This window comes from Mauremys reevesii, linkage group 10, assembly GCF_016161935.1.
Source record: "Mauremys reevesii isolate NIE-2019 linkage group 10, ASM1616193v1, whole genome shotgun sequence".
In the NCBI taxonomy this organism is placed as follows: domain Eukaryota; kingdom Metazoa; phylum Chordata; order Testudines; family Geoemydidae; genus Mauremys; species Mauremys reevesii.
This window is the reverse complement of record NC_052632.1, coordinates 42,577,475-42,601,950: the sequence shown is the minus strand read 5'-3', so window position 1 is coordinate 42,601,950 and position 24,476 is coordinate 42,577,475. Positions and strand designations below refer to the sequence as shown.

General features: G+C 57.2%; 1 protein-coding gene and 1 long non-coding RNA gene across 12 annotated transcripts in view; one reads left to right on the top strand and one right to left on the bottom strand.

Annotated features, from left to right (window-relative positions):
• The window catches only part of CELF6 (CUGBP Elav-like family member 6), a 223,874-nt gene that overhangs the window by 79,682 nt on the left and 119,716 nt on the right, over nt 1–24,476 (top strand). The gene's annotated exons all lie outside the window — the stretch shown is intronic.
• LOC120373798 lies at nt 14,892–21,309 on the bottom strand. Of its 3 annotated transcripts, none has more exons than XR_005585727.1 (4): nt 20,598–21,309; nt 17,684–17,905; nt 17,050–17,317; nt 14,892–15,145 (listed from the first exon to the last, which is right to left on the bottom strand). It is a non-coding gene; the product is annotated as an uncharacterized LOC120373798 (long non-coding RNA). The 3 variants fall into 3 exon arrangements; XR_005585725.1 differs by lacking the exon at nt 14,892–15,145 and having other exon boundaries at nt 16,528–17,317; nt 20,598–20,867; nt 21,106–21,309; XR_005585724.1 differs by lacking the exon at nt 14,892–15,145 and having other exon boundaries at nt 16,528–17,317.

Below are 24,476 nucleotides of genomic sequence, written 5' to 3'. Positions count from 1 at the left end.
TGCTGGCTGTCCCCAGTTGTAAACAGGGGAGCAAGGTAAAGAGTGAAGACTCTGTGAATGAGACTGTGATTTTCCACCCCCCACCCCCCATGCACATGGCAGAGCCTTGGTTCTTTAAAGGGGCCGTGTATAACATAGAAGAGTTGTTCACCACTGGTTAGAGCTAAGGACATCCCTTGTAATGCGGTCAGCTGGGGTGGTTCCCATGGCTCCCCTCTGATCCAGTCTGGGGCTTCCTCCCTCCCTCCCTCCCCCCCCCATTGAGGTGCATTGTTGAACTGGAGCAGCCAGGGGAGGGGACTGGGCAAGACCAGGTGCTGTGACAGAGCTGTGGGTGGAGGGTCCAAGTGGAGAAGTGGGTGCCGCAGGCCAGTCCAGACATGTATTGGCGCAGCTCCCAGGGCAGATTGGCAGAACTGGAGTAGAAATAGGAGCTGCAGACCTGGGGTACAGTGCATTGGTGATGCTGGTCCAGTTCCTGCCTGCCCTGGCCTCTCTAGGCCCTTCCGCTGATAAGGCCCGTTCTCCTGCACACCATTCTTCCTACCAAAGGCCAGTGGGCCATTCTGCAGGGGCTGGGTTTGCTCTCTGGAAACTCAAGAGGCCCAACCCTTCCCTGCAAGCTGTCCCAGAGAGAGGCTCCCTGGATAATCCCAGACGACTGCTTCCCTCCACCCCTGCAGGGACCCAGTGGAGAAATTTCTGCTGGCCTCAGGAGAGTCTCCACCAATCCCAGCTGTTATTTATAGCCTGAGCTGCCAGCAAAGCTGGTGATGATCTTGCCGGGGGCAGGACAGTGGGTGGAGTGTGTGTGTGTGTGTGTGCGGGGGGCTTGGTAGGAACCCTGGCCCTTGGGGCTTTGGCAGTGAGTGGCAGGGTGGGTGTCAGGGAGGACGGCTGCAGAGGTTTGGTGGGAAGTGCGTGACTGACGGAGCTAGAAGGGCCCTGTGGGACAGCGCTGCTAACTGGCTCCAACTCAAAGGGATTGCATCTGGAACGCAAGCATGACGAGGGATGGGCCTCCAGTTGAGCTAGTCCAGCAGAGATCTCTCAGCACAGCTGAGGCAGGCTCCTCACTGCCCATCCTGGAAGGATGGGTGCTGGGGGGCAAAGAGGCATCCTCTGACCTCTGCTCTGAGCAGCTCAGGTCCCAGAGGGCCCTCATTCTGGGCAGTGCTTCTCGGGAGTTCTGGCTGCTAGGGAGCCCTGCATGGGGTAGCTGCCAGGCCTTGAGGCAGACGCGATTCCCATTGGCACAGCTGGGTTCCCACAGGGCTGAGATCTCAGCTGGGTGGGTGTCTGTGCTCTGGAGGGGTCAGTTCTGGCAGCGAGCAAGAGGGAGAGCAGCAATGTGGTTATGGCGCGACTCCTCGCTGATGTCAGGTTACAGCTCACTCTCCCACTGCCAGGCTGCCAGTGCGAGGGGCTGTCTGATACATACCACCCCCGGAGAGCCCACGCCTGTCCGACTGGGAGTGCAGCCACCAACCGCGTCAGGCAGCAGGGCTTGCACTGGGAGATGTTCACCTCCCAGGGATGGCAGGGCTTGGGTTCCTTCTCTGCCCAACACTGCGCAGCCCGCCAGTCAGAGCTGCCTTTGCTAGTGCGGACTAGCTTCCAAACCCGCGGGAAGGGGAGGGGACCAGCCCTCACTGGGATTCTTGGGCAGCTAATTGCCTCTTCATGCTGCACATTGGGGTCTGTGGTCTAATGCGTGAGCAGAAGGTTCTTGGCGCCGCATCCCAGCCGGGCACTGAGCTGCCGTGCTCTGTAGAGTTGGACTGGCCCTTTAAATCCATGGAGAAGCAATTACAACATTTGTGAGACTGACCCTGGCTAGGGGTGAATGGGACTGGAGTAGCTGAGAGTGTGTCCTACACCATTCCCTACAGTACCTCCTGCTGGGGGAATCACAGATGTCACGGGAGGTCATGGTCATGGAGGGAGCAGGATCTGGCAGGTAGTCAGGGCTAACCACAAAGGGTGGAGCTCCAGGACAGAGGTCTTGAGCTTGACTGTCAGATGGGAGCCAGCCCAAAGAGCAGGGCACCAGGCTGATGTATGCACTGGCAATGAGCAGATGGGCTGCTGCATTTTGCCCTAGGTGGGGTCTGTGCAGGCTGTTTGGCCTTCTTCCTGGATGTGAGGTGTAGTAATCCAGCCGGGAGTCCCCAAAAGCCTAGCGGCACTGTCTGGGATGGTGTCGTCTGCAGCGGTGTCTGGGACAGGGTCATGTTGCAGATGGAAGTGGGTGTATTTTGCCACTATGGCTATTTGGGCCTGGAGGGCCCAAAGCTGTGGCCCCATGTTCCTGATGGTGGGGGAAGCAATAAAGGAAGAAAGTTCTTCCACTGACTTCCCACCCTGGTTGGGTCGGGCTGTAGCCACCTGCTTTTCCTCCAAGCTTTGGCTGGGCACTGAGCGGGCTGGGCTGATCGAGGTAAAGGAGATGAAGAATCGAGTGTCACCTGTGTGTGGCTGTCGATTCACCTCTCCCAATGGCTTCGTATAGATGGGGAATATTACGGGGCAAGCATGAAGCTGCTTTGGGGTCAGTGACGACAGCTGGATGCTGGCCTGGACAATGTGCCCCTCCCTCAGCTGGCACACACTGGTGTTGGGCTCTGCAGGTGGGTTGTTGTGAGCTGTTAAGCAGCTGCCATGTTCCACCCCAGCGAGGGCTGCGTATTTCAGCAGCCGGTGACAGGCTGCCAGTTACACTAGCTGTGTATTTACTGTGCTCCTGTATCTGTGCACACACACCTCCCTGGCCTAGCTCCTGGACATAGAGCACTTACATGAAGAGATCCAAGGTGATAAGGCATCAGACTTACAGCTGGCATCAGCACTGCACAAGTGACTCCAGCAGGCACAGCGCCCATGACACTGGGGAAGAGTTGAGCCTGTGGATTCCATTCTGGCGCCACGAAAGTCAATGGGAATTCTGCCATTGACTCCAAAGAGACCAGCATTCAACTCCCGCAGCTCCTGTACTGCACCGACCACTCAGCTGTTTGCCAGGGCCTGCCAGGAGCACCATGGGGGGCAGGGCTAAGTCTCCAGGTTGGGGGCTCTGCTTAGCCTCATCAGGGTCATTACAGCAATGAGGTAAAGCAGAAGGGAGGCAACTGTGACTATCATACTATTTAGTTGATAGTGCAGAGCTGGAGAGTTTCAATAACAAATTGGTCCTGATCATTAGGGACATTCCCCGCCCACCCTGGCCCAGAGTGCCTGCAGAGGTGGATTACCATTTTGTGGAGCCTTGGAGTGCTGGGCGGAGCGGGTCGGGGCATGGGGGCACCCATTTTCCTGGGGGGCCCCAATTAGCCAGGGCCCCGAGCACGGGCCCCATTGATCCAGTAGCTAATCTGCCACTGTGCCCATGTCCGGCTTCTCTCATCCCCGCTCTGGCTGGCAAATGGTACCTTTGCAATCGTATTTCCCCAGCCTGCCCCAGTCCCCCCATGAATCGTTACCAATGGCAGTTTCCAAATCATAAACAAACCGGGTCTCAACATTCCTTCCCACCCCCCATTTTTATTCCTTAATCAAAGAGTTCATGGTGCGGTGCATTCGAGGCCATATGCAGAGCAGGGAGCCAGCAGAATAAAATAGCTCACTGCGATGGCTCCACAAAGAAAAATAAGTTCAGGCCACAGTTTCTACAGTGAAGAGCCAGTGATTGCTCTGATGTTAGCAGAGATTTTACAGCTGTATTATTGTCCATTAAGTCAGGTAAATGCGTTTGTCAGAGGAGTTCAAACATAACAGTTTATGGGTGTTCGTTAATACAGAGCCCCAGACATCAGCCATGGACAAGCCCCCTCGCTCCCAGTGAAGGATGTTCCCGACAGTCCTGCCCACTACTCGCGATAGCTAATGCTGTTTTGTTAGGATGGCAGGAGCTTGGCTGCAGTTTGATGCTCAGGAGACTAGAACGAGGCTGGTATTTTTCTCCTGGCATAGTTGATGCTGCTGGTGTGGGCAGGCCGAATGCCTGCCTGGGCTGTGGGCAGAATCTGGTGCCAGCTGAGGAAGTCCAGGGTAGCGTTGGGTACCTGGCGCAGAGCAGTCTCAGAATGAATCAGTGTTCACCCAGGAATTGGGGTGTGCTCTGTAGCACCCCCTCACAGCAGCGACAGAACTCAGACAGATCCCCTGCTCCAGAAGCCCAGGACCCTGCAACCTGAGCTCACAGAGAATTGCCAGTAGCAGTGTAGGGTGTATGACCTGCAGTTAAGCGGTTCACAGTCTGCCTAGAAGAAGGCAGCACCAGCCAGCTCATTACATTAGTTAGAATTTCTATGCTGCCTTAGAGGATCTCCAACCTCTGGACAAGCGTCAGGTCAGCCCCCAAACTCACCCCCCTGTGAGCAGCATCTCAGGAAAACGGCACTAGTTTTCGTTTTGAAACCTGCCCAGCACCCCCCACAGTGTGGCAGGATTAGAACCCAGGTCTCCTGTTTCCTGCCTGTGCTTTAAGCTTAAAACCAGCTCCTAATAAAGGAAACAAGGAGCAGCGCTGGCTCCTTCTGCCCTCTGGAAAGGCCTGGTTACCCCCGTCACAGAGAGGGGGCAGCATAGAGATGGTTGTGGAATGTGAACCCAAAGGTCTTGCTTCCTGAGCTGGTTTGAACAAGCTGCTGGAATGGATCCAGTCCTTTAAATCCCAAGGCAGCCACCTAGGCTGGCGTGAAGTGTTGCTGACACCTCCGGCCTTGCCACTCTAAACACCACTGGTGCCACACAGATCCCAATGAGCCCTTCGGACGCTGAGCTTGGGAGGGGACATGTGGTCATTGGCTAGTCACCGTCTGGAGTGGAGGCGGAGGAGCGGAGTGGAAAAGCATGGTGTGTGGGGCTGAGGCCAGCTGCTCCAGCCCCACGCTCCCAGCAGGAGGCGCTGTGGGGAAGAATTGGCTGGAGGAGTAGTCCAATCCCAGCCTGTCCCAGCAGGAGGCACTGTAGGATTAGGGTGGGAGTGGTGTCTGCCAGAGAACCCTTGGCCCTTCCAGCACCCAAGCACCTGTAGGGCATGCTGGGGACATTGCGGGAGGATGCTGTCCTGGTCCCAGCTGCTCCAGTGGAATCGCTCTATGGGGATGGTGTGAGACGGCTTCTATGAGGCTACTTGATTCTCAGCCTCTCACGCCTGTATTCCCAGCCATAGACACAGCTGTGCACATGGCGATGCTCCCTGCCGCCTCACTACGCTGTGCGGGGATGAGCTGCATGGGCTGGGGCTGTGAATGGGTGCAGAGAAGGTTCTGCCATTGAGTGTCCTAAAGCTGTTTGCTGTTCTGACTGTAATGTTACCCATGACATGGCACGCTCAGACCTATCGCATGTGAGCCAGTGCAGTCCAGAGGAGCTGGACGACTCAGTATTTTTGCTGTCTTCGAACTGAGCCGAGATGGGGGCAAGGCCAGGCTTGGTATGTTTAGCGGGCACAGGGTGGGCAAAGCCAGGCCTGGAGTTTTCCTGCTCTTCCATTGCGATAAAACCCCAGGAGGTGGATGTGCCTGCACCTGACTCACACTCGTGTGTGTCCGTCTTGTGCTTCACACGTGGGCGATGGCCGTGGCAGCGGTGAAAATGAAACCCCAGGCTGGCAGATGGGTGTCTGGTGTGTTTGAAATAGTAAAGGTACGGAGGAGAGGTACAGAAAAAACAACTGAGGTTATTAGTAAGAGACTGAATTGTGCTGCAGGCAAAGGCTGTGCCAGTAACATTTGGTTGTGAAACCTGCCAGTCAGGGTTTTGTGCAGGCTGCAGAGGATGAGAGACTGTTACATTACCCGCTAGGTAGGTTAGCTGGAGCTGGAGCAACTCAGGCTTTCTATGTCGGGAGGTCTCTGGTTCAGTCCCCAGGGGCTGGCCAATATGGTGTCTGCTGCAGTTACACAGAAGCTCTTCTCTTTTCTCCCTTTCCGTCCTCCACTGGCACCCGCAGCAGTCTGTACAGTGCGGGGACGGATAGCCCTGGCTCATTGGCATCCAGGCTTCGAGCCATCAAGACACTGGTCTGTGATGGATTGCAGCAAAAGCAGCTGGTGGCTACTGAAATCCAGGCCAAGGCAGAGAAGCAACGGAGCAGCTGCCAGCATGAGGGACTGTCTCCCCAAACATTGCACTGGGGCTGGGGCTCCCAGTGCAGGCTCAGAGCAACGGGGCGGGGCTTCTACCTAGGGTGTTTGGACAGCATCTCCTCGAGGGTGATCTGGTCTGTTCACAATCCACCAGCAGAAGGGACCCTCTCAGGCAAAGCACTTGGGTTCTTAGTGAGTCTCCCAGGGTAAAAACACCTATGGAAGGTGGGGAGAAAATTCAGTAATGACAACAGGCAGGGGAACATGCAGCTGTTGGAGATCAGACATCAGAGCCAGGATGAGACCTGGCAGGTCCCTTCCAGTGGGTCCAGCACTGGAGGAAGGAGGAAGTGGTCTATTTCCCAGGGCTCTGCCCAGCCTAGGTAGCAGTGTCATGAGGTGAGCTGGTGCTACATGCACTCTTAGATCTGGGCAGTAGCTGCATAGAACAGTTCCAGCCCAAGAGGACGGAGCCATAGGGGGAGTTTGTTGATTAGGACAGAGGGCCTGGTGGGGCTACTGACTTAGAAAAAGTATTGTTGGAGTGGGAGGCAGGTGGCCCTGGTGTGCGACTAGGAAGATGCATGTTTCTGGATGCAGCGGAGGAGAGGGATGGTTTGTTACAGTTTCACTGCCTGCTTGGGCACACACTTCACCTTGGCAGGAGGAGGAGACCCCACCCCTACTTTTGTCTCCACCCAAAAAGGAGGCAAGAAGCCCGGAGCCGGTGCGTCACCCACTGACTGGCGGTGTGGGTCGTCTCCCCAACGGACCAAGGCAGCCTGCGGGAGCTCCCAGCTGAGTTATGGATGTTCTTAGGGTCGGCCATGCAGGCAGATGTCACGTGAGTGGGAGCTCCTCCGGGATTCACCTAGGCAGTGGCTGCACTGGCAGCCCCAGGAGGTAAACCCATGGGCCCCCATCATGTGAGGTGCCAAGCCAGGCTCGAGAGCTGCCACCAGCTCAGACGCTGTGTGCCTGTAAGTTAATTAGAGGGGCAGAGTAGCATATCTTGGCACTCAGGGCTTGCATTTGGTGAGGATCTCTAGGCACCGCTGGAGTATAAATAATAGCCTCCTGGAGATCTCTCTTAGGGACTGCCGGGGTCCCTGTTACCGTAGTATCTGAGCATCTCCTGATCTTTATCCTCCCTACGGCCCTGGGAAACAGGGCAGGGCTACAATGCCCATTGCACAGATGAGGACCTGAGGCAGAGAGACTGTGTGACACCCAAGGAGTCTGGGGCCAAGCAGGGGTTGCGACTGGGTCTCCCCTGAGTCCTAGTGCTCTAACCACTGAGAAGTCCTTCCTCTCTCTAAAGAAAGTCTCTCAGGACCTCTGTTTTAATAGGGAGCAAACACCATGGGAGGCCAGCGCTATCCTTTCCCCTGCTTACAAGAGGTCTGCAAACCGGCCACAGTGTACAAGGAACAGCTGGCTGTGCAGACTTGTCCTGGCCGTGGGGGAGAACTGGTCCCTCCCCTGTGGAACATCCATGGCTGTTAATGGCTGTGAGGAGCCCTAGGCTTGGGAGGGACCGGTGAATTTCCACCTTCCTTAGGTCAGTAAAGATGGGCACAAGACGGGGGAGGGGCATGAACACGCTCAGTTGCCAGGAGCAAGCAGGACCCCCAACCACGAGAGACACTGTGGTCTCGAGAGGGAGAGGGACAGAACAGGGTCTTCAGAGCCGGGTTCTGGCTGGCGAGGGCGAGTGGCTGGGAGAGGGCATGAACTGGCGGCGTCTCCGTTGGGAACAAACTGCCAGTCATTCATATTCAGGGGCTATTCCTGGAGAAATCCGTCTGGCTGGCTCGCTGCGGGCACCGCTGAGGAGGGTCAGGCGGTGGAGGGAGACACAGAGAGAGGGAAAAGGCAGGAAGAAAGATAGAAAAAGAGAGAGTGGGAGAGAGAAAAGGGGAAATTGGGCATCTGAGGCAGAGAGAGAGGGGCAAGGGTCAGGCCACGTCAGGGTGGGGCAGTCGGGAAGCAGAAGTGACTTTGATTTATGCCCATGAGAAAATAGAAAATTGTATTACATCAGCAGGTCATGTAAACGAGTCGTGGGCATAGCACGCCGGGCGGATGCTGGGCTCAGAGCGGCGGGCTACTGAGCAGGGTGGGGATGGCTTAATGAGCTGAGCTGCACCATGGGAAATGAAGATTAATGCCCAGAGCCCACTGGGCTGGCCTGCCTGTTCCTTGCCTCTTATTATTTGTGTGTGTTGTGCAATTGGTGATAAGGGACAGGACACTGTGGTAGGCAAGGAGAAGAAGAAAGGTTATTTGCCTCAGTTTCTCTGTTTTTATTTTGCTGCTGTGCCACTCGCAGCTGGGCAGCGTAGTCACATTGTGGGACCAGATTCCAGCCAATGTTTATTGAAAAAACAAGTTTGGAACGTATTTTAACTGGGAAAATGGAACATTTTGAGTAAAAAATCAATAGCTTGGGGGTATGCGAAAATATTGATTAAAATGTGGTGAAAATGTTCAAAACCCTTAAAATCCTCCTGCTTCCAGAACTAGCCCAAGGAAAACCCTTTCAGAGTTTGCCAGCTCTGTTTAACAGCACAGGACACTGCAGGCTTGTCTAGACAGGGAGTGGAACCAATGTAATATAAGTTGCAGCTGGAAAGTGATTTCTGATTATTTATTATTGATTTTGCTGTAACACCTCGGGGTTTTCTGACGAAAACCTGCTCCATCAGCCAGCGCTAGTGGTAGGTCCATATAGACGCTTTATGAGGGCATTGAGACTTTCAGCTCAAGTGGTAGCTGCTCCTGCTTTTAGTGCCAATGGTTCTAGGGGTTTGTTATAGAAGTGGGTGGGTGAGATTCTGTAGCCTGCATTGTGCAGGAGGTCATAATGATCATAATGATCCCTTCTGACCTTAAAGTCTATGAGTCTATGAGGTCAGTTACAGTTCTGGGGAGGGGCCAGTCAAAGGAGGAGGGAGGTGCTGTGCAGGTACCAATGGGAACACAGGAAATAAATGGTGGAGGAAAGGTGAGGTGAAGGTGGGGATCCAGTGGGAAGAGGCTGTGACTGCTTCCCTTTGGCAAGTTCCTTCTCTGTGCTAGGCACCAGGGCGGACTTTGCAGCTTAGCGTATCTAGGGGCTGCTTGGGACAGCAGAGATCCTATGGCCATGACGTGGGGAGGGTCCCTTTGTTCTGGGGTGGCCTGATGCTCTGGCCCTAGCCTGGAAAGGCAGGTGGAAAGGGGGCTGGGCTGCTTCCCCCCCCCCCCCCAGCTCAGCTCTCCGTGGGATGATTTATGGACAGGCACCTGGCAGCCTGGCTGAGTTTAACAGAGTGTTTTGCAAAGGCTCAGGGCTGTGAAGGAGCCCAGTGAAAACTGGAATGGGGAGGAGGCAAAAGAAATAGAGTAACGGTGGTGGAGAGAAAAGAAGGGGACATGAGCCACCGTGCTAGTGTCCCCCCTCAGGGCCGGCTCTACCATTTTTGCTGCCCCCAGCAAAAAAAAAAAAAAAAAAGCCGCCCGGACTGTGCCACCCCAAGAATGGACGGAATGCCGCCCCTTAGCATGTGCGCCCCAGGCACTTGCTTCCTCCGCTGGTGCCTGGAGCCAGCCCTGTCCCCCACACCCTCCCTCCATCACCTCGAGGAGGACACGAGTTAGTGCTGCTCCCAACAGAGACCCCTCTACTTTCCCCTTGAGGCAGCCTCAGACCAAACTACCCCCTTTCTGTTGTTCATCCTTCCCCTCCCAAGCGGCTTGCGGGGTCTGAATGAATGCAGCTGGCTAGCCAGCCCCCTCCTGCTGCGTTACTGGTAGCCTCCCTTGGAGGGTGACGCAGAGCAGCCAGGTTGATGTTGTGGCTTCGTTGATGATATAGTGCCACAGAGCCCTGGGGAGAAGCCGTGGCCTGGGGAGACAGTGTGGTCACAGGCTGGTTGGCCCCTCTCAGGGTGCAGGCCCTGCTGGCTCTGAGGAGATGAGTGTAGTGAAGTGGGCAGAGGCAGCTGTCGTGCACAGTGCGAGCGAGCTGCCAGGCCGGAGGCTGCTGGCTGCAGGGCGTGGCTGGTGTGTCTCCGCCTGGGCAGTGCTTTTCTGCCCCTCCCTAGCCAGCTCCCCCCAGGCAGCTGGACTCCCTCTAGCTCGCTGACACTGGTCTGTCCAGGGCTCCCTGCTGCTCCCTCCGGGTTGCCTGTCCCATCCCTCAGCTCTCCAGACTGGGAGAGGGGCCGGGATGGGTTGGTGCCCACAAGTGCCATCTGCCTGCTCCTGCCCTGGCCATGGAAGGGGAATGTAGTGCCCATGTTCTCTGTCCTCTGGGCCAACTGGGCCTATTGGTTCCTGGCTCACCTCGCCCAGCACTGACCTGGGCCACCTACCGCAGGAACGCTCATTGGATCCCTCTGCCCTGGGCTCACAGGAGGAGAGAACAGATTTCTAAGAGCCAGACCCCCAGATCTACTGAGCATCAGGCCCAGCGCTGGGGGCAGCCTGGGCCCTGCTGGATTATCTAGGCTGGGTTGGCTCGCAGAGCCCCCTCTGAGCGGTGCCAAGGTGGGGAATTGAGCTGTGACTGGGGAGCTGTCACACCTGTTTAAAGGAGCCGCTCATCTCATTTGAATGGAAATGGAATTTTCTCCTGTTTGACATAAGCCAATTTGGATGAAAAATCAGAGAGCGAGGGGGTGGGGGCAGGGAGAGAGAGAGGGGAGGCAGGGAGAGGGGAGGGGCACACAGAGAGAGGGACAGGGAGAGATGGGGGAAGATAGCAGGAGGTGGGGAGGCAGGAGTGTGGGAAGGCAGCATGACCTAGTGGTTAAAGCACCCGAGTGTGAGGCAGGCTTGGGGAGGGGGTTCTGCTCCCAGCTCCGCCCCTTGCTTGCTGTGTGCACGTGAGCAGGTTACATGGGTTCTCAGATTGGGATTATGATGCTGCATCAGGTGGTGTGTCCCTGGGGAGGAAAAGGGGCCCCGCTCTCCCCTGGGTGAGTAGGACGAATGCTTCTGCCTGGCCTCAGTGCACATGCTGGGGGTGTGATGCACATGTGTGAGGGTGTGTCTGGGGGGAGGTGAGTGTGTGTGTGTTGCAAGGGTGGCTGGCAGTGTGCAGTGTGTGTGTGTATGTAGCTGTGGGTATTTGTTACACATGTGTGTGTTGTGAAGGTGGCTGGCCCTGTGTCAGTACTCTTTGTGTGTGGCTGTTTGTGTGTGTGTGTGAGATAAGGTGGCTGGCCCTGTGTCCGTGTGCAGTGTGTCTCCCTGTAGTGGGTGATGTATCACCAGGCAGCTTCCAAAAGAGAAGTGTAGGGACCAGTTCTGCTGTCAGTTACCCAGTGGGTTACTCCAGACTTACACCAGAGGATCCCATTGGCCCCACAGGAGATGCTGTCCCACGTCGTTCCGTTGGCCCATACAGTCCGGAAACCTGGCCCTGGCACTGATGCTGCAAAGGGCATTAAAAACGACCCTGGCCCATTGTGTCCTGCTTAGTTCCTGCTTGGCTCCCCTGTATCGCCTGTCCCAGCACAGGAGGGTTACTGCCTACATGCTGGATAGTCGTCGTCAGGAGGTTCCCTCATGCCAGTGCTGCAGCTCGCTGTGTTCAGGATACAGGGCCTTCCACTGAGGGACCCTCTCAACTGGCGCCTCCCCTGCACAGTCTGGACAGAGGAGGAGTCTGTCTGCCCAAGCAGCTGTGCAGCACATCCGCTGAGTCTTTTTTGCACGTGGTTTGCTCCTAGGTTGGGATGGAGGATCTAACCACAGACGTTTCCAGCTCCCATCCAAATCACAAGGGATCTTGCCATTATTTCCAAGCAGGTTCTGTTTTTTCATGCCCTGAGTCTCAAAGGTTCCCACAGCACCTTATCATGTGATACAGCAATCCTTTCACCCAGCACTGTAAGGCAGCCACCTCTGGGGTGGAGCATTGCAGCTGTTTAACAGTGCACCAGAACACTACAGACTATGAATTGAATCTTGAGGGGGGTAGTTAGGGAGGCAGAAAACTGGAATTTGGCCAGGAGGACTAACTCCCAAAGATCCAGGAGATCTTCACTGAGCACAAATGGTGAGTGTCAGCTATAATATCCTAGTATAGGATTCACCAATAACTGTGCTATACCAAGCCTATTACCCAATACATTGGCCTCCGTACCCGGCAGGTCTGTAGGACAGGGAACAGGACCCAGGCGGATGCTGGTACCCACCGCATTGTGCTGGGGGAGCTGAGAGCTGGAGTAGAATGGCAGAGTGCTGACTCACGGCGGCAAGAGATCTGCTCCTCATCACACCCGAAGTGGGGACGGATTCTGCAGGAGACAGATGAATTCTTCACGTCTCCTTGGTAGAGTCGTGAGCTGCTAATGGGCAGCTTAGCGCTGAATGGCCCATCCCTCACCTGGTGACTTTGTCCTGCCTTCCAGCCTGGTGTTGCCCTCTCAATCAAGCTTTTAACCACTGGGCCATGACTACCCCAGCTGGCTAGTCTGGGTGTTGCCTTGCATCCTGGGAAATGCAGTCCAGGACAGGAGGGCTGGCAGGATCCAGAGGAGCCTGGAGAAATGAATCACGGTTCAAAGAGTAAAGCAAATTCCATGCACTGGATCAACCCACCCAGACGCACAGTGAAGCTCTGTGACATGTGAAGCTCTGTGTCCTTACATGACAAAGGAATAAGCTTCAGTCCTGACCTGCAGCCCCTCCCAGCTTCTCCAGCCCTAGGCTCCCACCCAGACAACTCTGCCAGTGCCCCTCACTCCTGACCCACAGCCCCCTTGCTATTCCAGTTCTGGGCTCCCTGGATATCTTCAACAGCACAACCCTTACCTGTCCCACCGCCTGCGGCTGCATCGTAGCACCTCGCCCAGTGGCATGATGGGTAATTTAAGCAAAACTGAATAGCTGGTGCTTTGGTTCATCCAGCTTGTCTTAAAGTTCAGCTTGGATAAAAGTGGGGAGGGAGATGCACACACCACACCCGCCCCAGACCAGACCAGCACCTTCAGATAGTGTCCGTCCCCCCTGGCCTTCTCTGACTGGCTGGATGCTGCAGTGCTGTTCTGGACAGCGTTCTGTTCTGGAGGGAGACATCTGGGCCACCTCCTGCTTCGGGGGAGGGGGAGGGGCTTGAAATAAAAATGGGAAAGTCTGGTGGGATCCCAGCTGGAGCAATGGAAAGGGAAAGTGTGTGTGTGTGTGTGTGCGCGCGCGTGTGCATATGTTGGGGGAGAGTGATCTGAGTTTATGTGAGCCTCACAAAGGGGCAGAGCTAGTTTGGATGAGGCTCTGCTCACGCCAGTATAATGATTAATTATTGTTTAATAATTTCTTGCAAAGCACATGCAACTCCCCTTCGCTTTGTTGCACTCGGCGCCTCTCAGAAGCATGGCCAGTTAATGATTATTATGTACTGGATAATTAGTACCTGACCCTGTGTCCTGTCTCCAACTGGCCAGTGCTAGGTGCTTCCGAGGAGGATGGAAGCCACCCTGCAATGGGCAGCCTGTGATCGTTCGTACTGTCCCCCTTTATCCTCCCACTGTGGCGAGAGGGGGTGACCAGGCCTGAACACAGCACCCCAGGCAAGGGCTCCCCATTGGTTTGCAAACAGTTGTTATCATGGGTCCAATCAAATTTCCCCTCCAGGCCCTCATATGCCCTGGGAGTCAGTGCCCCTGGACCCTGGGCTTAGCTCCGCCACGGATCCGGTGTGAGAGATGGGGTGAGTTACTTGGCCTATCTGTGCTGCCGGGTGCCCACGAGATCCCACTGACCCCCTCCCAGGGCTGGGGGGAGATCGAATGAAAGTTTGTGAGACTCTGGAGGATTCTGGGATGAAAACCTCCGGGACTGGGTCCATCCCTGCTCCAACTGCGCTGGCTTCAGCGGTGTTCCCAAGACGGCCTGTTGTTACTATTTCAAAAGGCTCAGGCCTAGATTCGCCTTGTGCCCAGGTGGCACTCAGAAGCAGGGACAGGCAGAAATGGCTGGGATCCCTGATCCTGTGCTACCCAGGTAATAAAAAAAAAGGTAATAATTGGAGATATACCAATCTCCTAGAACTGCAAGGTACCCTGAAAGGTCATTGAGTCCAGCCCCCTGCCTTCACTAGCAGGACCAATTTTTGCCCCAGATCCCTAAGTGGCCTCCTCAAGGATTGAATTCACAACCCTGGGTTTAGCAGGCCAATGCTCAAACCACTGAGCTATCCCTCCCCACCAGTGTAAGTAAGAGCAGCTAAGGAGCTGCCGAAACTTATGCCAATTACACCAGATCCTGCAGTGACCTTACATCAGCCAAGGATAGCGTACTGTGCTCCCCTCCCCGTCCTTCCCCTATGCTGGGCGGGCACGGCTGTGCCTGCTCCACCAGCTGGATGCCAGCAGTGAGCTCCTCTTTCCAAGGGCTCTGCCTGCCACCTCCATCCAGAATACAGCCGCTTGGCAGGGCCAGAACAGCACAGAACCAACCCGAGAATCCCTGTTCACTTCTGGAGTCATTTCCTGTTGATGGGGAGGGGCGAGAAGGGGAGCTATCTTTTTGACACCCCACCCTCCCCTTTAGAAGTCCTCATGAGCCTGGCAGCACACACAGTCCTTGGGTAGGTTAGTCAGTCCCTGAAGTTCAGATCACGCAAGCCGGCTTGACATTTACAAACATCAGACAGTCCCAGAGAATCAATAGAGTTTAATAAGCGCCGGGCAAAGACAAGAGACCCGTCACAATGACATTCCGCCGCTCTGTAAATGTTATTCGAAATCATACTCACAGGATTTTTATTCCATGCAGCGTAGAGCGGCAGGGCTTTGGGAATACGTCCCACCAAAGGCCATTTCACTGGGAACTGTGATGGGCTGGTCGGCGAGGGGTCCAGCCAGCCTCCCAGCCCTGCCCCCCTTGTACAATGTATGTATTGCCACCATGCTTCATTGCACTGGGGGAGGCCAGCAGCTCCTGAGGGTGTCACCCAGGCAGAGTCAGCTGGTCTCCTTGGCCAGGGGCCTGGTGGAGTTGGGATGGAGACGTCAAGCCCCGGGGTGTGGAAGTGGCAGAATGCTCCTCGTATAGGATTCCTCCAAGAAAGGGAATAACAGTGACAACATCAGGGTGAATGAGCTCAAGCCTGCAAGGTGCAGAATGTGCCCGCAGCATGAAGCTGAACCCCCACCGGTGGCCTGCGGGGGAGCTGCTGAGCACCCATTGTCAGCACACGGGGCCAGCACCTCCGAGGGGGCACATGGGGCCAGCCAGTGGTGAGCTGCAGCCGGTTCGCACCGGATCCCGCGAACCGGTTGTTAAATTTAGAAGCCCCCTTTAGAACCGGTTGTTCCTGGAGGGACAACTAGTTCCAAAAGGGCTTTTCAATTTAACTAAAGCTCTAGCAGCTCCCTACCCTTCCCCCAGCCCCAACTCACCTCACTCCGCCTCCTCTGCTGAAGCTTCTCCGGCTTCTCCTCCCCCTCCCCAGCTTTCCGCGTTCGCGCGGGAAGCTGGGAGGGCTGAGAAGCAAGCAGTGCTTCCACCAGGTGAGCTGGGGCTGGGGGTGCCAGCGGGAGGAGGGCTCCAGGGGGCGCGCCGCTCAGGAGGTCGTAGCGAGACTCTGGGGTCGGGCGGCTGGGCTCCTGCCCCCAGGGTCCAGCTGCGACCTCGGCCGGGCAGCAGGGCTCCTGCCCGGGTCCGGCCCCCGGGTCCGGCCGGGCGGTGCGGTTCCTGCCCGGGTCCGGGCGGCGCAGTTCCTGACCGGGCGGTGCGGTTCCTGGCCGGGCGGCGCGCTTCCTGGCGCGCTTCCTGGCCGGGTCTGGCCGGGCGGCGCGGTGGGAGGAGAAGCCGGGGGGAAGCTTCCTGCAGGTGAGCTGGGGCAGGGTGGGGCGCGATGAGGACTCCAGGCGCCGCCCGGCCCTGCTCCAGCCACTGCCCAGCCCCGGCCCCAACTCCGGCCGCACGGCGCGGCTCCGACCCTGGCACCGACCCCAGCAGGGGTAAGAGGCCAGGGCCAGGGCCGGGACTGGGGAGGAGGGGTTGGATCGGGCAGAGGTTCTGGGGGGGCAGACAGGGGATGGGGAAGGGGGGGTTGGGTCGGCGCCACGTGGGAGTTCCTGGGGTCTGTTGGGATGGTGGTGGATGGAGTCGGGGCAGTCAGGGGACAGGAGCGGGCAAGTTTGGCAGGGGTGGGGTCCTGGGGAGTTAGGGTTGGGGGTCTTGGGAAGGAGTGGTCAGGGGACAAGGAGCAGGGCAGGGGGGGTTATGGGTTGTGGTTTCTGAGGGGGGGCAGGATGTGGGTGGGGGGTGTACTCACTGGGCGGTTCCCTACTGGGTCTTCGGTGGTGGGTCCTTCAGCCGCCGGAGCCGTGCCGCCGAAGACCCAGTAGGGAACCAGTTCCTAAGATTTTGCCAGCTCATCACTGGGGCCAGCGCCTCCAAGGGAGCACGCAGGGCCAGCGCCTCTGAGGTGGGTACGCGGGGCCAGTGCCTCCAAGCGACTTGGGCTCCTAACGTCTATTGCCTGGTGAGGCTTTCTGTGCCTTACAGGGTGAGTGGGGGAAGGGGTGCGACACTTTTCAGGGTGACCTGAGGTGAGTCACTAGCACCCGCTGATGGTACGAGGGAGTCTTGTCTGTGCTCGCCAGGGGCGACTCCCAAAGCTACCTGCTGCTGCCAACATGAGCCCTCCACACTGGGCTATGGGCAGCCCCCCTTTCCCTCTGCAGGCTAGCAACAGGCACCCCATCTTGTCACGCTTGACTGCCCACTGCCCGCTCTGTACACCGATCCGTTGCCTCCACCTCACTCCAACCCTGTCCATTGTACAAGTCGCTAAGCTGTGGTTATAGTAAAATGTACCAATGCTCGGATTAAAGATCCCAAAGCCAATGGAAGGGTTTGGACACAGAAGGTGACAGGTGGGAGAAGAACATCACAGGCAATTACAGCTTCTATTCACGAGCAAGGTCCTCGCCTGGCCTACAAGGTCTCTCACCCCACAGTCCGTCCAGACAGTGCTTATCCAGCCTGGAGCAATGCGATCCCCTTTTCATGTCATGCTCCCCACGGTGGAGTGTCTCCTCCCTAGCTGGTCCCACTGGTGCCATTTCTTCTGCTCTTACGCAGCCCCCAGCTGGTTGTCCCTTTTCAGAATCAGGTAGTTTCACTCGCTTCAGCCCTGAGCGTCCCGTCCTCCAAGTCTTTTCTTGGGGTTCTTCTGTCACCTATCGTTCCGGCATCTGGTCCAGGCTGGAGATGCTGGGCTGGGTGGAAAGAGGTTGGTTGCTCCCACTCTTGCTGAGATACCAGACGCCCGCCCTGCCTCAGGTGATGTGTGCCATCTCCAGCAGTTGTGGAACCTCAGATCCCACATTATACATGTGTCTCCAAACACTCCCTCTACAAATGACTCACAGTAACTGGGGCGATCGGCTCATTCGGCAGAGATGACCCACAGCCCCCTTTGGTGGTGTATTGAGAAGCCGGTCAGACCCCAGGGTGATGCCTACCTGGCCATACCTGTTCCGCTGGCGCCAAAGCTTTCAGGCGCTTGCCAGCGGTGCTGGAGACGTATGGTAGAGGTGGGAGGGCAGACCTCAATGGAGGCCACTTCTCAGAACCATGCTTACCCCTTGGCTCTGCAGAGTCAGGCTGGAAGAACAGGCCTGGTGGGACGTTAAGCCAGGAGCTGTGCAGGGGCATTTGCTGCAGTGGAAGCCTGGTGCTCCTGGTGCCAGGCCAGGAGGCTGATGCGTGGTCTTGGTGCTGGCTGGGGATGTTGAAGATCTTGGGTCAGTTCCCAGCTGTGCCCAGTGTCCCTTTGTCAGGCCTGAAGAGAAACGTTTTCAGTGCTAGGGAGAAAAAGGAAAATAATCCAAACGAGCCAGTGGAACCCAGGAGCATGTCACTGGGCTGCCAGGGAGCTTTGAATCAGGACTGCTGATGCAGCTTCCCCTTGGCATTGTTCCCTCTATAAAGTGAGGATAATAGCGCTGCTGTGCCACACAGGGGCGCTGTGCAGCTAAATGTGTCAAAAACATCCCAGAACTGGCTACAGCTGGCAGGGCGGGCGAGACAGGACATTGGTGGGGTGTCTCTACAAACAGAAGGTTTGTTCCAGTTTAAATAGAAACCACTCAGGATGGAGGGGAGTGCTGGGGGCGCTGGTAGATCTGGAGGGGTTGGCTGGGCATGTGGGTAGATCTGGAGGGTTTGCTGGGGCTCTGGTAGATCTGGATGGGGCACTGGTAGATCTGGAGGGATTTGCTGGGGGCGCTGGTAGATCTGGTGGGGTTTGCTGGTGGCACTGGTAGAGCTGGAGGGATTTGCTGGGGGCACTGGTAGATATGGAGGGGTTTGCTGGAAGATCTGGAGGGGTTTTCTGGGGGTGCTGGTAGAGCTGAAGGGGTTTTCTGGGGGCGCTGGTAGATCTGGAGGGGTTTTCTGGGGGCACTGGTAGATCTGGAAGGGTTTGCTGGGGCGTTGGTAGAGCTGGGGGGATTTGCTGGGGGCACTGGTAGATATGGAAGGGTTTGCTGGAAGATCTGGAGGGGTTTTCTGGGGGCACTGGTAGATCTGGAGGGGTTTTCTGGGGGCACTGGTAGATCTGGAAGGGTTTGCTGGGGCGTTGGTAGAGCTGGAGGGATTTGCTGGGGGCACTGGTAGATATGGAAGGGTTTGCTGGAAGATCTGGAGGGGTTTTCTGGAGGCGCTGGTAGATCTGGAGGGGTTTGCTGGGAGGGCGGCAGATCTGGAGGGCGATGGCTTGTGTCGTCCGGCAGGCACTCTTCCCCACCAAGCAGAGAGGCCTTGGACAGGGACAGTACTGGCCATGGGAGCCCGTAGCTCTCCAGGTACTAGCTGGCGAGCCCAGCAGGCGGGCTGGGTGAGTGAGTGAAGGAGGGATCATCCTGCAGTGAGTGGGCATGGCTGGGGCAGGGAAGCGCTGCTGGTTGGAGCTAGCTGTGAGCTGGAAGAAATGCTTAGAGATATTAAGGAGCAGGAGCCATGGGTCAGTAGGGCCCCCAGCGTGGTGCTTGGGAGTGGGGGGCTGATTACTGTACAATAGCAGACTGGAAAATCTTTCCTATGTGGAACTGCACCTGTGGGGATCTGTGCGACAGGGTGGAGCCCTGCTGACATCTCTGGCTGCTGGACTTTAATCAGTTCAGTTTAAATTAGTGCCCAGAGCAGATTTTCTCCTGGTTTCAGGAAAGCAAGCTGGGGTCCGAAGGCTCCACGCGAACTGTGCGAGTTGGCGTATGGCAGTCATGGACCAGGCCAGGCCTGTTCCCATTCCCAGTGGCAGAACTGCATGCCCTCTGCTGATCCCCCTCGCCCTCTCTCACGGCCTGGGAAATCAGGAAGGGAGGTTGCTAGCTCCCGGGATGGGCCCCCCACTGGAGAAGCCGGACCTTCATGGGGGCCTGGTCATTCAGGGCCTTGTCCAGAGCACGTCCCAGAATCAGTGCTGAAACCCAGAGCCAGAGGGGACTATAGAGACATAGGAAGAATCAGTTGCTCTTCAAACCCTGTTAAATGGTGGCAGGGTGGAAGGTGACTGCGGACTCTGCCACCCTGGAGTGTGGGGAAGGAGCGGGAGGGAGCTCTCCCCAGGGCAGTGGCTATAGGAGGAGGTGTGCCTGTGAAATACATCGGGAGCCCATGCAGCGAGAGCCAGGCCACAGCTGGAGCCTGCTGGAGCAGGGAGGCGTGATGAGCTGCTGGGGACGGCTGGGCAGGGATGGCCTTGCCAGTGTAAATACCCCGTGTGTCTGTGGCATGGCCACAGGAGTAGAGAATGGAAAGGCGGGAGCCAGGAGATGCTGGGGCCGTTGGTCAGCACCTGCTAACATCCTGGAGTGAGCCATCAAGCTGAGACTGACGACTGGCCTGGAGACAGCAGCTCTGACAGGACCCAGCAGAGCTTTTCATCTGCAATGGATTGTGCCAGAGGAACCTGACCTCTGGTGAGCATCGTAGGGACAGGGGAACGCAGAGGTGCCATCCAGCTCGGCTCCCCGAAAGCTCCCCACACAGCATGGAGACCAGTGAGCCTCTGGCTTCCTGCCCACCCCGGCTGTGAACAGTGCACAGGGCCTGACAGAACACTAGAGGGGGTTCACATGTGCCTCCTGGGGTAGGGTGGGGCTGGGAAATCCCTGTCCGCGGCACACAGTGCCCCTCTGATGGACAAGCTTTGTGTCCCATGGTCTCCCTGCACCGGAGTGGGACGGGTGCCTGGGTTTGAGGCTGCTCCCGTGAAAGGGGTGGGTGGATAGCCACATTTTGGGTCAGGAAGGCATGAGCCCTTCCCACCCCCTCCTTCCAGGGTATTGACCAGGGTTATAGTGGGCATGCTCCCACTTGGTTCTGAGCACAGAGCAGGTGTCGTCTGCTAGAATCCAGTGGGCATGTGCTACAGAATCAGTTTCCCTGTGTTTGAGGATTGTGGTTGATGGATTTCAGTCCTCTCCCCTCCTGGCCCCCTCTGCCCCACTGACCAGCCTGCCAGCCTCCACCACTGCCTGACCCAGACTGTACCTGCTTCAACCTGGCTTCCTCCCTGTACTTCCAGCATGTGTTGTATGAGCCTCTCCAAGCTGTTCTGAGCTCAGCCTGGTGCTGGCAGGGTGCTTCAATCCACACTGTGGCTCTGATGCCGCTTTGGGCCGGGGCTCGTGCTCCTGTGCTGTACTGCTGCAAAGCAGGTACTGCCACCGCCTGGGGGACCCTGGTAATTGGTTAATGGAGCCTCTGATCAGTTGCGTTTGCCTGGCTGGCGGGGTGGCAAGCGGGGAGCTCAGCAGCAGCCTGGAAGGAACAACAGCAAATTAGAAACCCCGGCGTCATTTCTCACACCTTGGCATGTCACAGCCCCAGCTGTGGGGCTTCCGGGCGACCAGGAAGGGACAACTCTTGCGGGGGAGGCCCAGGCCTCTGTCCATGGGGCTAACACATGGCAGGCTGTCTCTCCCACCCAGCCCAGGGGGGAGGGGGTGTTGTGGGAGGGAGGTGTGAGTATCAGCGTGTGTGCAGGTATGGTACACACTGGGGTCAGTTCTGTGCCCGCTCTGCATGCATGCATATGTTTCTCCCCAGGTGTGTCTGTAGGTGTAGGGCTGTGTGTCGGGGGCTGTACTGGGCTACAGCGGTGTGTATCGGGCCATGTGTTGTGGTGATGGAAGGAGGCCCGTGCCCATTGCGGTGCCAGCTGCACTCAGTTCTCTGCCCCTCTCATGGTCAGCCGCACCGATTAGCGGCTCACAAAGTCAATTGTTCAGCTGTGACTGTCTCCTGGGTTACCATGGCTACCATCCTAAGCACATGGCATGTCTCCAGGGCAACGCAGGGGAAGCACGCTCTGTTGCCGGGGTAACCAATATAATTGTAGTGCTTTTAGGAAGAAGGGGGGTTAAAGAGAAAAAGGAGGCGACAGCACAAAATTGCTGACTGGGGCAATGGGTGGGGAGGGCGCCCAGCACACACAGGGCTCGGTGTGGGGCAGGGGTGGGCGGGCATAGGGCAGTGGGCATGGAGACAGCCCCTGCCCGACTCTGGATTGGGGCCAGGGATGTCCGCAGCGGTGGGTGATCAAATGTTCCTCAGTCCCTGGCCTCAAGGGAATCATGAGCCACACGCTGGTGCTAGGGAGGAGGGGTGCACGCCCTGTGCAGGGGGCACTCTGCTCTCTGGGGGGCGCGGGGTACAGCAGGCAGAGGGGTGGGAGTGAAATGGGGTTGCAGGTGTCAGTTGCAGTAGCCCATTTCCTTGTGAAAACCCCACCTTGGCAGTGGGCAGCCTGAGCTGGGAGGCCAAGGCCTGAATGGGCCAGGAGACCCAGTGCCCCCCTCACAGCCTCTAAGAGGGATCCCTGCAGTGCAGGGCTGAGGCACACCAGCAGAGGGAAAGGTGTGAGGCACATGCTGTCCCTGTCCTGGGGGTGATCAGACACCTTCCTTCCACAAAGACCTGGACATACCCACGGGCGCACACCCCTCAGCCACGCTGACACACCGACCGGGGGGCACCTACAGGACACACACACCCCATACAGGCGCTTCCCCCCCCCCAGGTCATGCTGACACACCCAGCGGGGGGGGCACCTACAGGACATATACACACCTATACAGGCACACCCAGATGTGACACACCAGGAGACACACACGCACACACATATACCCAGATGGGACGCACCTACAGAGCACACACACACACATACAGGCACATCCATATGGGACACCTACAGAACACACACACCCCATACAGGCACACCCAGACAGGACACACCTACAGAACATGTGTCTGACGAAGTGGGTATTCACCCACGAAAGTTTATGCTCCAATACATTAGTTAGTCTATAAGGTGCCGCAGGACTCTTTGTTGCTACCTACAGAACACACACACACCATACAGGCACACCCAGATGGGACACACCAGAACACACACACAAACACCCATGGGACATACCTACAGAACATACACACACACATATACAAGCACACCCAGACAGGACACACCTACAGAACACACACACTCCTATACAGGCACACCCATATGGGACACACCTATAGATCACACACACCCCATATAGGCACACCCAGACAGGACACACTTTCAGGACACACACACACATACACAGCCCATACAGGCACACCCATAAGGGACTCACCTACAGGACAGATAGACCCATACACCTGTACAGGCATATACAGCATGGAGCAGACGTCCAAACCCCACAACCATGTGCATGCACAGAGTTACCCTGCACACCCCCATAACTGGCAAATGACAACACTCACACACCACCAAGGGCACAAGCCAACACAGCCGAGCCCCTCCCAGCAGAGAAGAGAGTCACTGGGGAAGGACTGTCCTGATTTGTGTTTCATCATAAGAGCAGCGCTGAGGGCAGCTTGACCCCCCAACCCATCCCGCATGCCAGTGGGAAGCACAGGACGCCTCTGGGGCATCTTTCTGGCTCGAGCACCGGGGAGCACTTGGCAAAGCAAGGAGTCAGATGGTGCCCGGGGGGCATGCAGCAGCTGTTCTGTGCTGGCAAAGGGCTGGCCCAGGACCAAGTGCCCCTTCCCTGCCCCCCAAGCGAGGACCCTGCTGGGGGGATTCAGCCGGTGTTCAGAAAGGGAGCACAGATACACTGGGGCTGGGGGAGCATGTGCTCCAGAGAAGGGAGGGAGAGTGGAGGGGCAGGGAGAGATTTAGGAACAGGAATGAATAGTCTTATCCCAGGATAGCCTTTATCTGGGACTCCCTTGGAGTGGTGGGCAGGATTTGCCAGCTCCCCTTCCGGAGTGGCACATCGTCCAGGCAGCATAGCTCCAGTCGTCCCCACAGAGTTCTACATGCCCTTTGGCTGGGCCTCCCATCAGTCACCCCCACGCGGAACAGGGCAGGAACTGGCCGGTGCTCAGCTGGGCTGGAGGGAGTCGCCAGCTGCCAAGAGCCAGCGGCCAAGCGGAGTCGCAGCACTGAGCTCTGGGGAGATCCTCTGGCTCAACACCAGTGTAACCCCAGTGAGGAGCTGGCCTGAAGGACTCACTAGGCTGGGCCGCTCAGTAGCAGCTGGGGAGCTTCAGAGTCTGGGAAGCGAGGGCCTCGGCTCATGGGGGTGGGGGTGAGGAGCGTGTGCGGGGGATGTCCCCATGCTGGCTGCCCCCTGAAAAGCTCTGCACCCTGTGAGCTCAGGGACCGGGGCAAGGGGGACTCACTCCACTGATGTCAGCAGAGTTACACTGGTGTAAATCTAGAGTAACTTGGATGTGAATCTGGCCCCTTGCATCTGATGTTACCTTATGGGCCTGGGGAACGCCCTAATCTGATCTGATGTACACTGGTGTAAATCTAGAGTGACTCTGCTTACTTTAATGGAGTGACTCCTGATTTCCAGGCTCCACTGTGGGAGCCTCAGTCTAACATGGGAACCCTGCATGTGAACACGCGGTTGGGTCAAGTCAGGAAGCAGTGTTCGATTGGGCCTTAGTGCGAACATGAGCACTGGGGGTTGGGCTGGGCTGCCCTTCAAGGGCCAAGTTGAGAACTTGGGCTCTGAATAGTCAGGTCCCTGCAGGCAGGGCTGCTGCAACCATTTAGGCGACCTAGGTGGTCCCCTAGGGTGCTGGCATTTGGGGGGCGCCATTTTCTTCGGCAGCGACTGCGGCGGCCGGATGTTCGGCCGCCACGGTCGCCTCCGGCATTTAAGCAGAGGGAGCTGGGGCAGGGGAGCGCGGGGAGGGCCGCCTGCAGCAAGTAACGGGGGCGGGGGGGTGACATGCAGAGGAACTTCCCGCCCCAGCTCAGCCCTGTCCCGCCTCCTCCCCGAGCACGCCGTGGCCGCTTCACTTCTCCAACCTCCCAGGCTTGCGGCGCCTAAACTGATTGGCGCCGCAAGCCTGGGAGGCAGG